The 14827-nt window shown below is 38.3% G+C and overlaps 1 long non-coding RNA gene across 4 annotated transcripts in view; it reads right to left on the reverse strand.

Annotated features, from left to right (window-relative positions):
- Positions 1–11443: 11443 nt before the first annotated feature.
- LOC102160109 (uncharacterized) overlaps positions 11444–14827 on the reverse strand; it is a 48196-nt gene continuing 44812 nt past the window's right edge. For 2 of the 4 annotated variants that reach the window (XR_014813345.1, XR_014813346.1), the window contains one exon: positions 11444–13441. This is a non-coding gene — a long non-coding RNA (uncharacterized LOC102160109). The remainder of the gene's footprint in view (positions 13442–14827) is intronic. The other 2 variants (XR_305112.3, XR_014813347.1) reach the window with 1 other exon arrangement.

The following is a 14827-nucleotide window of genomic DNA, read 5'->3' on the forward strand; positions in this document are numbered from 1 at the left end:
TGAGCCACGACAGGAACTTCTGCAACACTATTTACAATTGCCAAAACATGGAAGCAGCTTAAATCTCTATTGACAGATGAATGGATAAAGAAGATATATTTTATACAATGGACTATTAATAAGCCATAAAAAAGAATGAAATAATGCCATTTGCAGCAACATGGATGGACCTAGAGATTATCATACTAAGTGGTATAAGCCAAGCAGAGAAAGGCAAATATCACAGGATATCATTTATATATGCAATCTTAAAAAAGTGATACAAATGAATTTATATCCAGAGGAGGAAACAGACTCAAAGATATAGAAAACAAACTTATGGCTACCAAGGGGGAATGAGAGGAGGGATAAATTTGGTCTTTAGGATTAACATAAACACAATACCATATGTAGAACGGATAACTAACGAGGACCTACTGTATAGCATGGGAAGGATACTCAGTATTTCATAATAACCTATAAGAGAATAGAATCTGAAAAATATACATAATGTATGTGTGTATAATTGAATCATTTTGCTGTACATCTGAAACTAACACATCATAAATGAACTACACTTTAATAAAAAAAGAATTTATGAAAGTAAAATAAAAACATACTTCCCCCCAAAGCACAAAGTTGAGGTTACCTTCTATTAATAATCATCAATAATTATATTGGTCACACAATATACAGTTTACAAAGCAATTCTGGTTAAGGATCCAGTGTTGTCTCTGTGGTGGTGTAGGTTCAATCCCTGGCACAGCATAGTGGGTTAAGGATACAGTGTTGCTGCAGCTGTGGGGTAGGTTATAGCTGTGGCTCAGATTCAATCCCTGGCCTGGGAACATTCCATAGATTTTAAGAAACTTTGTATCCATTTTGCGAATGCATGTATCTTAGACTTAAGAGGCTATTTTTAAAATGCTAAAAACATTTAAATTTCTTATGTAATCATATTTTTAAAAAACTTATATAGGTGTTCCCTTTGTGGCTCAGCTGCCACAAACCTGACTTGTATCCATGAGGATGTGGGTTTGATCCCTGGCCTTGCTCAATAGGTTAAGGATCTGGTGTTGCCGTGAGCTGTGGTGTAGGTCGAAGATGTGGCTGGAATCCCACATTGCTGTGGCTGTGGTGTAGGCCAGCAGCTGCAGCTCCGATTCGACTCCTAGCCTGAGAACTTCCACATGCCACACGTGCAGCCCTAGAAAAGCAAAAACAAACAAAAATTTATATAGCATTATTATCACTTCCAAACAATTACTATGCTAGCAAGTAAAATTTTAGTCTTTTCCTTTCCCAACTTAGATTAAATAGATCTTCGCATAAAATATGGTAACAGTCCTTGTAAGGCTGGTTGAATATTAATTAAAGTTCTTTTGCTAATATCTCATACTTTCTACATTAATAGTGAGGTTTATTATAAATGAAATATTATTCATAGTATATAGCAGATATCATTCATTCATTGTTCCATATATGAAACTTCAAACTTATAAAGTTGATAAAACAGGGAACAGTATTTGAAGGAATACAAAGGACAAATGCTCAGGAATATACTGTGTGTTAGTCGCTTACCTGTTAAAGTCCATAAGCACATTTTAAAAGTATAGGAAATAGGAGAATTCTACATAGAACCTGTACATACTCTGGCAAAAGAGAAATTGTTAAGATTTTGTAATGGAAGGAAATAATGAAAGGCCAGAGATAGAGAGCTGCAAAAATCTGCCCAAATGTTCAAAACCTGAAGGTTTTGAAAGTGTTGATGACTAGGTGCGTTGATCACTAGGTGCAATGATGGCGGGGAGGGCCATTATCTGACAGGGCCCTGCAAACCACAATAATGATCGCCAGAGCAATCTTTTCTTTCCAGAAAGCTTTTGACTCCGGCAATTCAAGAACTTGTTTGCCATGGTAATATCTCTCATTCCGTAATTAAAATATCAAATAGGATTTCATCAAATTAGCTTTCCAGACAGTTTTATAGACTTTCATCTTTTCTTAAGAAGTAGGATACCTGAATAATCATTGTAATACTGTCTTAATATAATTACTGGAAAAAATAATAAATGTGTTTTGGCTGCAGAAAACTACATTTATTAATTGGAATTGCAGTATCACTACTGACATTGGCAGGGTGGAGAAAAATGCTATTTAGGCTAGTTCTGAATATCTGGGTTTTTTTTTTAATTTCCTCTTTCGTGTTTATCTATTTGGAGCTGAAGAAAGCATAAAGTCCAAATGGGAATCTGACAGTTATTCAGCCAGAAGATGTCAACAAATCAGGAAGTTTTTAATCTAGAAAACTCTGGTCAGAAACAGATGTTTGCTCTAAAGGCAAAAAATAAAGGTTAGAAAAAGCATGAAATGTGTTTGGACATCAAAAAATTGACAGGTACACCTATAAGCACTATTTTATTCGTTGTGAAAATGTCAGGAATGCCATCATTTATTATTGGCTACATGTTAACAACTCTGGGTAAAGGATCACAATAACAGAGATGAAAAGTATTCAACCCAGACTTTTAAGAGTTTGGGAATAAATGGCCAAGAAAGCGGTGTTTAAGAATGGTGAGAGGAAACCAACCACAGGGGCAGGGGTAAATAACAGACAGGAAATTCTCCCTTGCAAACTACCACATGGCGCCAAGCCAATCTGAAACAATATTCTCAGAAGTTCTCTAGTTCTCTGGCCTGTGTGGCACCAAAAGTGGACCCACTGAATGCCATTAAGGAAACAATTACCAATTTCATCTACTGTTTTTCGTTTTTTTGGTTTTTGTTTTTTGGCTTTTTAGGTCTGCACCTACGGCATATGGAGATTCTCAGGCCAGGGGTTGAATCAGAGCTATAGCCACTGGCCTCTGCCACAGCCACAGCCACAGCCACAGCCACATGGGATCTGAGCTGTGTATGCAACCTACACCACAGCTCACAGCACCGCCAGATCCTTAGCCCACTGAGCGAGGCCAGGGATTGAAGCCGCAAGCTCATGGTTACTAGTTGGATTTGTTTCTGCTGCGCCACAATGGGGACACCTCATCTACTATTTTGTAATTGCTGTGTTTGTTGTATGGCGTGAGTGGATCTGAGCTAGATATGCATCTGCTCACAGTCCTAACCATATAAGATCTATACTAATCTTGCAATTTCATAATAAAAGCATGACAACAACAATAGAAACTAGTTTTTTTTATCTTTAACCCTAAATTAGATATGATAGTTTTTGAACATCTTAATAAAGTCAATTTCTATTAAAAATTCCTTCTTTTTTTACAAAAAGAATGGCTTTTCCTAAGTGATACTGTTACTTGTTCTTGAGGTTTATGAAACTTTGGTCCAACCTTCTTACAGGTTTGGGTGCCAGTTAAACAGGCAGATGACCCACAGGTTGAATCACATGAGGTGGTTACCTGGAGAGCTAGGAGAAATGAGAGCCATACCATGTGCAAAGAGAATCAGGGAATTGAGAGTAAAAGCCAGGAAAACTAAACATGTAATCATTTCCTATACCAGGAATTAGAAACAGGCCTGAAAGATAGGAGTTCAAAGCTGGTATTCTAGAAGACTGTATTCTCTTGTCTTAATTTAAATTATTATGAATATTATAAAAATATGCACATAATACAAATCTTAAATGAGTACACAGAGATATGATGTGAAAAATAAAATCTCCTACCCTATTCACCTCTAGTTCCACTCTCCAGAAATAACCATTCTTAAGACTTTTTATGCATTCCTCCAGAATTTTCTATCCATATACTAGTACACAGAGTTTCTACTTTTACAATTACTGTTATGTTATGAAATTATCTTAAAATATAAATGTGAGAAATGTATAAAAAACAGAGTCCCCTGCATATATATATATATATTATATATATATATATATAATATATATATATATTCCTTTTTTCTTTTTCAGCAGCATTTGCCGCATATAGAAGTTCCCCAGGCTGCGGACTGAATCTAAGCTGGAGCTGTGACCTACACCACAGCTATGGCAATGCTGCATCCTTAACCCACTGCGCTGGGCCAGGGATCCAACCTGAGTCTCCACAGAGATAAGCTGGATCATTAACCCATTGTGCCACAGCAGGAACTCCACAGTCCCCCAATGTATATCTACAAAATAAACAAAAAATAAATAAATTCTAAAAATCAAGCATGTATTATGCTCAGTGAAAAGTACAGGGAACAAATCAGTTAACTGGAATGAGAAAATGAATATCTGTAAAGCAGACACACATGTGCTTTTAATTCTTTTAAATAACAATGGAATTATACTATAAGCTGCTTTTACTTTTAGGTTTTTTTTATTATTTTATTTTTTTATTTTTTTGTCTTTTTGCCATTTCTTGGGCTGCTCCCGTGGCATATGGAGGTTCCCAGGCTAGGGGTCTAATCAGAGCTATAGCCACTGGCCTATGCCAGAGCCACAGCAACGCAAGATCCGAGCTGTGTCTGCAACCTACACCACAGCTCACAGCAATGCCAGATCCTTAACCCACTGAGCAAGGCCAGGGATCAAACCCGAAACCTCATGGTTCCTAGTCAGATTCGTTAACCACTGTACCACAATGGGAACTCCTTAGCTTTATTTTTTAAACTAACAATTTTTTTTGGAGATTTTTCCACATGGGCCTAATTAGATTTACCTTAAACTTTTTCATTGCTGCACAGTTTTTTCTTTTTTTTTTTGTCTTTTGTCTTTTTAGGGCTGCACCCAAGGCATATGGAGGTTCCCAGGCTAGGGCACAAATCAGAGCTGCAGCTTCCGGCCTACACCACAGCTCACAGCAACCCCAGATCCTTCACCCACTGAGCAAAGCCAGCGATTGAATCCACATCCTCATGGATACTTGTTGGTTTCTTTAATCATTGAGCCACAGCAGGAACTCCTGCACAGTTTCTATCATATGGATTTACTGTAATTTACACAACCAGTCCAATATTAGTGAACACGGACTGAGTTTTTAGTATTTCAAACCATGCTGCAAGAAGTAACTTTATAATATGTTTCTATACATTTGTGGAGTAGATCTGTGTATTAAGTTCCTTTTAAATGCAGCTGCTGAATCAATGTTTAAATTTTAATGCGTATTCAAATTGTCTTCCAAAGAAGTTGTACCAAGTTACATCCATTAAAAGCAGAAGAATGTTTCTGTTCCCTAAGGATTCCCTGTCACTGGATGTTTCAACTTTTTAATCTTTGCTAATATGCTAGGTGAAAAAAATGGTCTATCAATTTTTTTTAAAGTCCTTTGAATGAATTACAACAGAAGTTGATAATTTTTTTCGTTAAGATTCTTAGCTATTTTTTCGCCCTTTTTCTATTAGCATAGGATGGATCATATCAATCTTCTCTTGAAATCCTCCTTTAGTTTTCTGTTTTATCCAAAGTAAAATGTGAAGTTCCTACCATGGCCTATAAGACCTTAGAGATCTGCTCTTGGAGTTCCCGTCGTGGCTCAGTGGTTAACGAATCTGACTAGGAACCATGAGGTTGTGGGTTTGATCCCTGACCTCACTCAGTGGGTTAAGGATCCGGCGTTGCCGTGAGCTGTGGTGTAGATTGCAGACACGGCTCAGATCCCACGTTGCTGTGGGTCTCGCTTAAGCCAGCGGTGTTTAGACCCCTAGCCTGGGAACCTCCATATACTGCGGGTGCGGCCCTAGAAAAGGTAAAAAAAGATAAAACAAAACAAAACAACAACAAAAGGATCCTGACTAGCATCCACGAGGATGTGGGTTCAATCCCTGGCCTTGCTCAGGGGGTTAAGGATCCGGTGTTGCCATGAGCTGTGGTGTAGGTCACAGACTTGGCTCAGATCCCATATTGCTGTGGCTCTGGCGAAGGCTGGCGGCTACAGCTCCGACTGGATCCCTAGCCTGGGAACCTCCACATGCCGCGGGTGTGGCCTAAAAAGACAGAATGACAAAAAATAAAAAGATCTGCTCTTGGCTTCCTCTCTGACCCTTATCTGTCAATCCCCTCTCTCTGTCACGCTTTGCTCCAACTACGGTGGCTCTCTCACCATCCTTTAACCATGCTAGACGTGTTCAGGTTTCAGGGTCTCTGCCTTTGCTATTCTCTGTGCCTGGAATTCTCTTCCCTTTAGGGCAGGATGGTTCTCTCACTTCAAGTTGCTACTCAGAGGTCATCTTTTCAGAGAGCTCTTACCTTACCACCTGGTTGAAAGCAGCACATGCCTCCTTCCATTCTGTCTGACTTCACCCAACTTTATTTTTCTTTATAATTCTTCATAACACTCTGCCTGGCAGTTTTTATATACCGGTGTTTGTCAACAAGGGGAGGAGCATTTAACAATGCCTAGAAAAGATTTCATTGTCATAACTGGAGAGAAGGAGCTGCTACTCCTGGCAACTAGTGGGTAGAGGCCAAAGATTTTATTAAACATTCTACAATGTACAGGACAGCCCCTAACACAAAAAAACTATCTGGTCCAGAATGTCAATATTCAGAGGATGAGAAACTCTGAAATGTACAGATTTATTTTTTATTAATCCTCTACAAGCAGAGATGGTAAAACATTTAACAACTGGAAAGGGTATGAGTATTGACCAATCAGATTGGGCACAAGTCATAACCGTAAGCAACTAAGATAGCCCTACAAGGGTTTATCAGCCGAGTATCAGTCCTGCTACTAGAATTAAGACTTCATGATGGAGAGTTTGTGTCTGATCATTTTTTTTTTTTTTTAATCTTCTTAGGTCCACATCTGTGGCATGTGGAAATCCCTGGGCTAGGGGTTGAATTGGAGCTGCAGCTGCAGGCTTAGGCCACAGCCACAGCAAAGTGGATCCAAGTTTCTTCTGCAACCTATGTTGCAGCCTGGGCAACACTGCAGCCTTCTTTAACCCACTGAATGAGGTCAGGGATCAAACCTGCATCCTCATGGATACTAGTTGTACTCTTGACCCACTGAGCCATAATGGGAACTCCTTTATCATTTCTTTGTTAAATCAAATTTTAAAATCAATTTTTAAGTCTATAACCTATGTCAAATTTTGTTTCTTTGATTGCTTTTTTTCTTATTAGCAAGTGTTTTTTGTACATTAAGGAAAATGGAATTTTACTGTTATATGTTAACAAATAGTTTTTTTTCCTCCAGTTAGTTGGTTGCATTTTGTCTTTATTTGCAGTATTTGTATTGCTTATATAAGCCCTTAGTTTTTATGTAGTCAAACATATTAATCTATTCCTTAATAACTTCTAGATTTTCAATCAGCCTCCTAAAGTTATTTTTTAATTCATCATTTTTTAGTTTTTATGATTAAATATTTACATATTTGGAATTTCTCTTGAGATTTTTCTAACTTGCTAGCCCAGTTTTTCCAACATCCTTTATTAAATAATCCATTTTTCCTCAATAATTTGAAAAGGTTTATTACATCCTAAATTCCTATTTACTTGGAGGCATATTTCTGAATTTTCTTTTGTTTCACAGATCTGTCTGTTCTTTGGCTAGTAATAACATTCCTTAATAACGAAGCTTTCCATACATTAATATCTATAGGTATATTCCCTCCATACTAGTCCTCTTTTTCAGAAATTTTCTGACTCTACTCATACCCTTATAGGTGAACTCTAGTATTATTTTTGCAAGTTCAAAAAGAAAAGAAATCTCTTTGGAATTCTGTTTGGGATGAGATTGAATTAACCTATTAAACTCTGGGAGAATTTTTCCTGTCTACATTACTGAGTCTTTTTCTACCGGATCAAAATACAAATGATCTTTGAACATCATGGGGGTGAGGCACACTGACCCCTGAGCAGTGGAAAATCCAAGTAAAACTTGTAGTCCGGCCTCCACATTCACAGTTCCACATCCCTGGATTCAAACAACCACAGAGCATGTAGTAGTCTAGGATTTATTATTGAAAAACAATCAGCATCATAAGTGGACCCATGCAGTTCAAACCCTGGTTGTTCAAGAGTCAACTGTATGTCTATGTGCATATTTAATTTTTTATATCGCACAATTTTTTCCCCGAGTAGTACTTGTATTTTTCTCTTTAAATTTACTAGCAAATTTTAAAAATCTGATTGTGTAAGCTAGAATGCTTTCTTCCATTTTGTTTTCTAATAGATGTTTGTCCAAAGGTTTGTTTTCTTTTTGGGTTCCAGTCACATAAGGAGTAGAAGTATCAATCTGGTTTGAACAGAGTTAAAACAAACAATTTCGAGCTCTGGGCTATATTCAGTCTTGTTTTTGGGCAGGTCTTCTATTTGCTCTCTATTCATTCTAAAACTGAGAATGGCCCTTTTGTTTTTCAATGTCTTGTATCTCAGCATCTTTCTCAGTTAGTCAACTCCCTATTGTTTACCCAAACACTCTGAGATTTGTAAAACAGGCTATTGTACATCTATATATCATTTTCTTTGTTTTTAAGTTATTCCTAACATTTGAGTCATGTGGATATTTAAATAATAAATTCATCTCTTTTTTTCTCAATTGTTTTTTCCATAGGAAAAACATATAAGTGTGATCTAAGAGTTGCCATACATATAGCTTATACTCAGAGACAAGGAGTAGAGGTAGGCTGTCAAAAGTCTAGGAGTAAACAAAGCTGGAAACCACAACGTAATTCATCAATTTGGCATATCTCATCCTCATATTTTCAGGAACACCAGTGTCTACCTCCTGCAGCCTCTCCACAACAAACTGTTCACAACAATCACTTGAGCTTCCAAAAAGAAGTGAGGAGAAAGAACCAGAAAGGTCTGTCAAGGCCTGTAGCACCAGAAGTGTTTTGCTATTGTCCTTGGTGTCTCTCCTGAGCATCCGTTCTGCACAATCTGAGGAATATCTATTCACTGCCGCAGTGATATCCTTTCTTGCCTAGACCTGCACAGTTATACCGTAGTTGGGCATCAGATTGATACTTATACATACCCAGCTTTTGATCCCCAAAGGTGATAACCTCCTAGGCGTTCCTGGAAGTTTCTGAAGTAACTTCCAGTTTCTCATGTGTGCTGTGATCAAAACTGCTTTACTTTGGATAGTGAAGTTCTTGGGTTGGCTGAGTCTTAGCACAAATCGCTGAGGGAGAGTTCTATTTCTAAGCTCTTGGTGCTCTTTTCCAGTGAAAGATCTTGGACAGCCTGAACCACCTCAATCTGTCAGAAAATTTCTAACAGGGTTAATCTGCAAAAAGGAAGTTGTTCTGAGTCTGACTCATTTTTTTTTTCCCCAAGTGGCTCTCCCATCAGTATGCAAAATTTCTCCTACCTTACCCTGGAGGCAAGCTCTGAATACCAAGAAAGTCTTGAGGAAAAACACCAGGTTATGAGATTAACCCTCAAGAGAACAGGTGCCAGAACATCTTTCATAACTAAGAGCAAAACAGGGATCTCCAAGGGGATTGGCTACAGGTATCTAACCCAAGGAATGCTGCCAGCTTGTCACTCAATATTCTAAATTCAGCTCACCTGAAACTCTGTTACACATGCAGGCTATCAAAAAACCAAAGCAAGTTAGAAGGAGGTATGAGTTTGGGGAAAGAAAAATGGCAAAGGGTGGAGGCAACTGCCTAAAACTTTTCTTGATGCTTTCAGATTGTCTTTAGGGTGTGTGGGTAGATTAGCCAGGTGTAAAAGACTAGAGACAGAAGGGACACTATATAAATATAATGAGTCTAGTGTGCAAGTTGTTAAAACAGTCCACATAAGCTCTGTTATGATTAGAATACAAATGCCACCTCTTTTCAACATTAACAGAATTATATTCTATCCTCACACGCCGCTTTAGGCAGCTCATTTACCAACACATTTGGACATCAAATAGGCATAAATTAAAGTATATAATTTATAGTGCATAAAAATCACAGAAATGCTTATTGGTTCCTAAATTAGGATAATATATTTTAGCTGGTGCAATCTTTTATCAATAAATCTTAATTGAATTTTCAAGTTAGAGCCTGCAGGGAAAACGTGATCTAGTCTTTTTTTTTTTTTTTTTTGGGTTTCCAGAAACATTGAGCACAAACACAGTGAATGTTCCCTGACTAAATGTAACTGGATCGCTTTGCAACAGAGATAAATCAATTCTCTTAATTTGTTCAAATGAAAATCATTCACACATTCTAGGTCTAAGGTTTTCAACCACTTTGTAAAAGTAATTTTCCTTGTAAACTACACTCTAACCAGTAGAATATTACAAATATTAATCTTCTTTTAAATGCATTCTTAAATTTCAGCTCTATTTTCAGTGCAAACACATATTAAACCTTTACCTCTAGGATAAACAGAAAGATGACTTGATATATTAAAAAGACTACTCCCTTTAGGGAATTGTGCCAACATTTTGCAAAATAAATAGCGTATGCCAACTACATTAATGGTGTAGAAAGTTGTGAGAATGATCTCAACTTTTAAAAAATAAAATTGAGTATTTCAGCACTTCGGTTTGAAGAAAATGAAAACGAAGGCATCACTTTAGAATTTCACTTTTGAATTCCTTTTTTTATCTGAAATGTTCAGAGTCAAAACATACTATTTTCCTGAGACTAGGCTCCCATTACTTTGGTCTGGCTTTACTGTGCTCCCTCAGAAGTCAACCCTGAAACAAGAGCTTGGATGCAAATAGTATGTTTGGAGGATTATCTGCAGCCAATCCAAGGAAACCTACTTGTATGAGGCTATATTATTCTATTTAAACAACACTGATTCTCTGTGGTAGAGACTTCAGTCACCACCCTTCATTTCAAGCACCTGAAGCTGACTTTCTTTTGCTGATCAAGTAGGAAAAGGAGTTTATTAAAAGGACCCTGGCTGGCTCGTGAAAATGTTGGGAGGCCTGGAGAACTAAACTTGAAGTTAAGCTCCTGGGAATAATTCTGAACACCACATAGCATAGTCGGCCCCAAGAAGAAACTGCTGCTTTTGTTGCTGTTTCAGAGCCTTAGAGAAGGTGCTTTCAACACCCAGCTCCCCACCTGGGCCACTTTTGTGTCAGGATCTGGGCTTTGAAACCACTGAGAAAGAGCATACACTGGGGCTGCTGCTACCCTGGAAAGAAGCAGGGTTATCACCTCTCATGTCGGTAAAAACGGATTTTGGCTAGTGCCTCCTTCCTCCTGTTGCTCACTGAATAGTCAGATTCTGATGTGTGTGCGTCTGACTGGAGAAGCCAAAACCATTGTCATATGCCCAGGCTCAGTGCAGGAGAAACTGGGAATTTGGTTCTTTGTGGGAGCAGGACTCTTAAAACCAGGACTATTCCAATATGGTAACAATGTGTTTTAAATATTCTGGGTAGTCATAAAACATGAAAAATGTCCATGTCCAATATAGTAAGCAACTTCATTTTACCTGTGAGAAAACTGAAAATCGGGAATTTTCAATAACATGTCTAATGTTACGCAGTCAGATGGGGTAGAGGCAGGCTATAAATCAGGTTTGAATGACTCTAAGTCCCATGCCTTTATTCATTGCTTTTTTTTTTTTTTTGGTCCAAACTGAAAATATAGACAAGTACACATTCTTATACAGAGAATTTTAAAATAAGAACAGTGTGGTATTGTTACCAAAGAGTGCTGATAGTGTGATTCAAATGGGAATGTGTGGCTGGGGCATCTGTTTTGATTTTTGTTTTGCCTACTCATCATCCTTTCTCCCTTTTTCTGATAATACAACCTTCCTGTGGACCTGGAGGCACCACTGCCACAGCATTCTCATTCCATTCCTCAGGAGGCATGGCCATGAAAACTAAGCTGCCCAATCCTTGAATCCCTTTGGCCATAGTGATTGGCTTAGGGCTGAGGATGAGCCAGGCCAGTAAAAATTCTTCCTAGGACTTTTCTGTTAGAGTTAGTGAAAGAGACAGCTCCTGTGGTTGGCTGAATAATGTAACCCCCCCCCCCCGCCCAAATCAGACACTGATGTTTCAATCTCTAGAACCTGTGAATATATTACACAGTAAATGCTATTGCAGATATGATTAAGTTAGGAATCTAAAACGAGCAGATTATTCTGGATTATCTGGACATTTCATTTTGAGTGGGCCTGATGTAATCACAAGAGTCATTATAAGAGGGAAGGAGAAGACCAGAGTGAGTAGAAGACAACGTGACCATGGAGACAGAGACTGGAGTGATGTGGCCATAAATCAGGGATTGCTGACCACCTCTAGAAGCCAGGGAAGGAAAATGCATTAATCTGGCTTCTCCAGAGAAATAGAAAAAATAAAATAAAATACTAAGAGGATTACAAGGAGTTGGCCCATGTGGTTATGGAAGCTGAGATCACAGGATCTTCAGTCAGCAAGCTCAAGAGACTCAAGACAGTGAATGGTTTAAGTTCTGAAGTCAGGAGAAGGAGGATGTCCCATCTTGAAGACAGGCAGAGAGAGGAATTCCTCCTTATTCTGCCTTTTTATTCTATTCAAGCCTTCAGTGGACTGGATCAGGCCCACCATCATGGGTGAGGGCAATGGGCTTTACTTAGTCTACAGATGCAAATGTAAATTTCATTCAGAAACACCCTCACAGACACTCCTAGAATGATGGTTAAACAAATACCTAGGTACCGGGTGCTCTAGTCAAATTGCCACATAAAATCAACCATCACAGCAAGAAAAAGATTCTCCCATGGAACCTCCAGAAGGAATTAGCCCTGCCCACACCTTGATTTTAGCCCCAAAAGTTTTATTTTGGACTTCTGACTTCCAGAACTTTTTGAGAATAAATTTGTGTTGTTTTAAGCCATTAAGGTTGTGGTAATTCGTTAAAGCAGCAACAAGAAAGCCAATGCACCCTTTTTCCCCTCAGAGAGATAAAGAGAGATGAGAGAGAGACACAAGGAGATCAATGAAGATGGAAATGATGGCGATCTCAATGACGCAGTTTGAAACCCTTGGTTTATCTGCATCTAAGCCAACACCATCCCTGCCCATTGCAGTTATTGGTGGACATATTTGTTTCAAATACCAGATAATTAGTATTGTATTTTACCACCTACAACTAAAAGTCTCAAGGATACAAGATATCAATTTTCTAAATTTCCAATTTGTAAGATGTAACGAAATGAAAATATAGAGCAAACAAGTTTCTTCCATGAACAGGTAAACTGGACCTTTCTTTCTTTCTTTCTCTCTCTCTCTCTCTCTCTTTCTCTCTTTCTCTCTCTTTCTCTTTTTTGGCCACCCCCACAGTATATGGAGTTCCCTGCCAGGAATCAAATCCCAGCCATAGCTGTGACCTACCTCTGTGGCAATGCTGTGGTGACGCTGGATCCTTAACCCACTGTGCTGAGCTGGGGATTGAACCTTCTTTCCAGCACTCAAGAGATGGTACCAATATCATCACACCACAGTGGGGATTCCTAAAGTGGATTTCTTGAAGAAAGAAGATGCTTTCTGAATGCTTCAGTGCATCAGAACCAACCACACTCAGATGGAGAGAGTATTACAGGTAAAAAATATTCAAAAATCTCCTGAAGACAAAAGAAAGTAAAAGCCAATGTTTTAGTTAGTCACTACTGAATTTAAAGTAGCTTATTACCTTGGGGTAAAATAGCAAGCATTTAGCTTTTGAATCATTAAAGTTCATTGGTTTCAAGAGTGAAGCTGTCATCTTGGCCAAATACAAATTTTGTTCTTGGTTTAGGAGAATTAATTCCCCAGAAATATTCTGGTCATGTGGAATTTAAAAATGAGCAGTACCTAGATATTTTGGCAGTATGATTAATTGCAACCCAACACCTGATAAGTATAGCATACACTTTTACATAAGTCCTTTTAGATAATATAACTTTCCTTTAGTTGGGAAGGCACACATCAGTTACATGCTCAAAGGCAGTTCAAACGAGGACCACAGCCATTCATATAATTCAAAACAAAAAGAAAATCTATGTGGGAAGATAATCTTTATTTTTATTTTGGGAGACACATGGGAAAAGGAAACAAAGTTGAATCAGTTTTGGTAATCAAAGGGGTGAAAAATATTGTACCTGGATTTCCCTTGGCATTTTAAGCTGGAATCCAATAGTGGTTTGATTGTCATACCAATTTTACCTTCATGTAATTGAATTAGTCTGAAGTTATATATTTTTCATATCTATATGTAGTTTATTATATGCCTGACACTGTGTGAAACACTTTACCCACATTATTTCACTTCATTGTCATAGCAACCCAATGGAATAGGTACTGCTATTACTTTCATTTTACCAATAGAAAACTGAGACTTGGAGAGATTAAGTGTCTTTCTCCACGTCACACAACTATTAAGTGAAAAAGGCGTAATACAAATTTGACAGTCAGATTCTGCAAACTGTAGTATACTTCAGAACCTACTCTCTAAACCAGTAATACCAGATCAACTCCAGCGTGAACTTATATATACTACCTTTGTTTCATTTATAGCCTTCTGGTGTTTGTGCCATGCTCCAGATACTTTGTGGAAAAACATGACTAATAACTTCTCTATGTGGACTTACTAACATGCTAGTTTTGTTAATTTAGAACTATACCAGGAAAGATTATAAGCTAACATTTGGAAGACATAATTTTTCATGGAATAATTAAAAAGAAAGGATTGGAGTTCCCGTCGTGGCGCAGTGGTTAACGAATCCGACTAGGAACCATGAGGTCGCGGGTTCGGTCCCTGCCCTTGCTCAGTGGGTTAACGATCCGGCGTTGCCGTGAGCTGTGGTGTAGGTTGCAGACGCGGCTCGGATCCCGAGTTGCTGTGGCTCTGGCGTAGGCCGGTGGCTACAGCTCCGATTCAACCCCTAGCCTGGGAACCTCCATATGCCGCGGGAGCGGCCCAAGAGATAGCAACAACAACAACAACAAAAGACAAAAAAAAAGACAAAAAA

This window comes from Sus scrofa, chromosome 8, assembly GCF_054392235.1.
Source record: "Sus scrofa isolate SSC_HxYL_T2T_F1_AM1 chromosome 8, Sscrofa_HxYL_maternal_Yorkshire_Landrace_v2.0, whole genome shotgun sequence".
NCBI classification, from domain to species: domain Eukaryota; kingdom Metazoa; phylum Chordata; class Mammalia; order Artiodactyla; family Suidae; genus Sus; species Sus scrofa.